The following is a 4,327-nucleotide window of genomic DNA, read 5'->3' on the forward strand; positions in this document are numbered from 1 at the left end:
CATGTGCTATCAGCCCTGGGAGACCCTAGGAAGGATATGTGCAGACGAGTCCTCCCTAACAACCTCATCAGGGTTCTCAGGGATGAGAGGACCTTTCTTTGAGGGGTTAGGTCTCAGGTCAGCAGAGGCAGAAGCCCTAGACCCTACCCAGATCCATGTGAGGACCTTGGTGAGGACTGAGAACCCTAATTACCATAAGATAGAGAGGGTCCCACTGAGCCCTGCCATTGCTGTCATCCCAGGGTGTTCCTGGGCAATAGTGGTCAGATGGGATTTCCCCTGATTTCCTTGTTTAGAGTCTCAAGGAGGTGAGGGCTTATGTGTGAGGTGGACAGCATCAAAGTAGTAGAGCAGAGCAATCCTAGATCCTGCAGAAGTCAAGGTGATGATCTTGAATATGTCCTGAGAGAAACTTCACTCTCTCGAAACAGAGGGGCTTCAACAGAGCCAGGGACTCCCCACCCCTGGTGTCCGTTCTGGTCAGAGTTGGCAGACAAAAGCCCAAGGCTCACTGTAATTCCTTCCACAGGGTTTTAAGGGGACAGGCTTATCAGAGACCAAGAGTCTTGTGAGTTGATAATGCAGTGACCTCAAGGAAACCTGTAAAGGTGGCCTTCCTTGAAACCAACTTAGTATCTCCATGCTGAATGTACACACACACCAACTTGTGCTCTCTCCTCCAGGCACCCTTTTCACCTACTCTCCTTACTGCTGCCCCTGACAAAACATCATGCCTCGGGGTCAGAAGAGTAAGCTCTGTGCCCGTGAGAAACGCCGCCAGGCCAGAGAAGACAGCCAGGGTCTGGTAGGTGCTTGGGCCACTGCAGCATCAGAAGAGGAGATCTCCTCTTCTTCTTCTCTTTATTTCAAGGGTATTCCCCAGAGTTTACCTGCTGTTAGGACAGGCAGTATACCTCAGGAGCCTCACAGAGCCCCATCCACCAGCACTCCTGCTGTGGCTGTTTCATACCCAATAGCTGATGAATATGACAGCAACCAAGATGAGGAAAGTGCAAGCTTCTCACAGACCCAGCTTCCCTCTGAGAACTTGTACAGGGGCCCTGTGGATAAGAAGGTGATCGTCTTGGTGCATTACCTGCTGCACAAGTATCAAATGAAAGAGCCCATTTCAAAGGCAGACATGCTGAGAAATGCAATCCAAATGTATAAGAACCGTTACCTTGAGATCCTCAGCAAAGCTTCTGAACACCTGGAGCTTGTCTTTGGCCTTGACTTGAAGGAAGTAGATCCCAACAGGCACACCTACGTCCTCATCAACAAACTAGAATTAAGCTGCAGTGGGAAGCTGGGTGATGACAGAGGCTTTCCCAAGACCGGCCTGCTGATGACAATCCTGGGCGTGATCTTCACAAAGGGCAACTGTGCCACTGAAGAAGAGATCTGGGAAGTACTTAATGTGATGGGAATATATGCTGGAAAGAACCACGTCATCTTCGGGGAGCCCAAGAAGCTCATCACCAAAGATTTGGTGAAGGAAAGGTACCTGGAGTACCAGCAGGTGCCCAATAGCAATCCTCCTTGCTATGAATTCCTGTGGGGTCCAAGAGCCTACATTGAAACCAGCAAGATGAAAGTATTAGAGTTTTTGGCCAAAGTCCATGATACTGTTCCCAGTGCCTTCCCATTCTGATATGAAGAGGCTCTGAGAGATGAGGAAGAGAGAGCCCAAGCCAGAGTTGCAGCCAGGGCTCGTACCACTGCTATGGCCAGTGCACGTTCCAGGGCCACACCCAGCAGCTGCTCCTGCTCCAAGGGAAGTGAGCAAGATTCTTCATATTGGGTTTGAAGAAGGTGGTCAGCCATCTAATTAATCAGGGGCAGGTGTGCCTGGAGATAACGTTGTATACCACCTTTGTGTTCCAATTCTATGTGGAAACATGGAAAACTTTTTTTCAAATTTTGGGGTCCTTTTAATAGAAGGTTGAACTAACTTCAGAATCTAATCTTGTGAATCACATTTTTTTGCTATCTGTGAGGCTTATGATTAACAGTTTTATCATTTTTTAAAACAAATTGTGTAAATTTCCATTTTATTTAGTGATTTTGACCATGATAATATGGCAATAGAATAGGCATTTACTTGGAAATGTGAAAGAACTCAGCAGTAACATAGGATGGAAAAATAGAGGGGGAAAAGGTAAAAAAAAAAAAAAAAGGTAAATTCTTGGTTTCCCTTTTCACTATCAGTTGTTTGGAAAATTTAAAAGATATATACCTAAGATAAGATTTGTTTAATTCATTCATGAATGTAGGAGAAATTAAATAGTAATAATGTAGACCTCTTTCTTAGGGGCCCATTTACTCCTCAAATAATGGAGCATCTGCTCTTTGAAAGATTCCCTGTTACTACTGGGAATGTTAGGATGATTAACAAACACCCAGTCTTTGCCCACAGAGTTTTATTTATTTATTTATTTATTTATTTATTTATTTATTTAAATTAAATTCAGTTTTATTGAGATACATTCACATACCACACAATCATCTATGGTGTACAATGAACTGTTTTCAGTACCATCATACAGTTATGCATCCATCACCCCAATCTATTTTTATTTTGAAATAAATTCAAAGTTATGGGAACAGTTGCAAAAACAATACAAACCCCATACACAGCATACCCTGACCCCCCTCCCCCGATACCCCGATCCATCAACTTTAACATGCTGTCACACCGCCATTTCTTTCTTTCCCTCCCTCCCTCCCTCCCTCGCTATCATCCATCATCTATTGCTCTGTCTTCTGAACATATGAGAGCTAGCTGCACACATCCTTGAACAAACACCATAATTCACATATACAATTCCCATGAACAAGAACATTCTTTTATGCAATCCCATTAAGTGCAGCTAAGAAGTTCAAGAAATTCAGCACTGATACAAAGCTTACATACTATATTTCCTTTTTTTTTTCTTATGTCCCAACTGTGTCTCTTTGAGCCTCCTGTCCTCCATCCTCAGATCCCATCCAGGATCATCCTTGGCATTCAATTGTCATCTATTTAGACTGTCTTTTTTTTTTTTTCAATTGTGGAAACATATACACAGCCTAAATCTTCCCATTCCACCCCCTCCCTAGCATTCCATTAGTGGGATTAATCACATTTAGAATGTTGTAATGCTATCTCCTTCCCACCATCCATTACTAGAAATTTCCCTTCACCTCAAACAGCAACCCTACACTCATTTCTTAACTCCCTATTGCCCCTTCCCCCACTTCTCATAACCCATACTCTACTTTTCATCTCTATGGTCATATTCTCTGATAATTTCTTTGTGTTTACTGTGGGGCTTAAATTTAACCTCTTAAATCCATAACAATCTTGGTTTTCTTTGATATCAACTTAACTTCAATAGGACCCATAAACTATACGCCTCCAATCCCCTGCCTTTATATAGTTCTTGTCAAAAATTGCATATTTTACATTGAGTCTAAAACCACTGATTTGTCATTAGAGTTTGTATATTTTACATCCTGTAGTAAGTAAATAGCGGAGTTACAAATCAAAAATTTTTGACTTCTATTTGTATTCCATTGTGGTCAGAGAATGTGCTTTGAATATACTCAATTGTTTTTTGTGTTTTTTTTAATTTATTGAGGCTTGTTTTATGTCCCAGCATATGGTCTATTCTGGAGAAAGATCCGTGATCACTAGAGAAAAATGTGTGTCCTGGTGATTTGGGATGTAAGGTTCTATATATGTCTGTTAAAATTCTCTATATCTCTCTCTCCTTTCTTTGTTTCTCTGTTGGTAGGGCTCCCTTTAGAATCTGAAGTAGGGCAGGTCTTTTATTGGCAAAATCTCTCAGCATTTGTTTGTCTGTGAAAAATTTAAGCTCTCTCTCAAATTTGAAGGAGAGTTTTGCTGGATAAAGTATTCTTGTTTGGAAATTTTTCTCTCTCAGAATTTTAAATATGTCATGCCACTGCCTTCTCGCCTCCATGGTGGCCACTGAGTAGTCACTACTTAGTCTTATGTTGTTTCCTTTGTATGTGGTGAATTGCTTTTCTCTTGCTGCTTTCAGAGCTTGTTCCTTCTCTTCTGTATTTGACAGTCTGATCAGAGTATGTCTTGGAGCGGGTTTATTTGGATTTATTCTATTTGGAGTTCTCTAGGCATTTATGTTTTGTGTATTTATATTGTGTAGAAGGTTTGGGAAGTTTTCCCCAACAATTTCTATGAATCCTCTTTCTAGACCTTTACCCTTCTCTTCCCCTTCTGGGACACCAGTGAGTCTTAAATTTGGACATTTTATTTTATCTATCATATCCCTGAGATCCATTTCAATTTTTTTGATTTTTTTCT

The 4,327-nt window shown here is 41.5% G+C and overlaps 1 pseudogene; it reads left to right on the forward strand.

The window, feature by feature from the left end:
• Nucleotides 1-730: 730 nt before the first annotated feature.
• Nucleotides 731-1,807, forward strand: LOC119522053 (annotated as a pseudogene).
• Nucleotides 1,808-4,327: the final 2,520 nt, after the last annotated feature.

The sequence above is a fragment of the Choloepus didactylus genome, chromosome X (genome assembly GCF_015220235.1).
Source record: "Choloepus didactylus isolate mChoDid1 chromosome X, mChoDid1.pri, whole genome shotgun sequence".
NCBI classification, from domain to species: domain Eukaryota; kingdom Metazoa; phylum Chordata; class Mammalia; order Pilosa; family Megalonychidae; genus Choloepus; species Choloepus didactylus.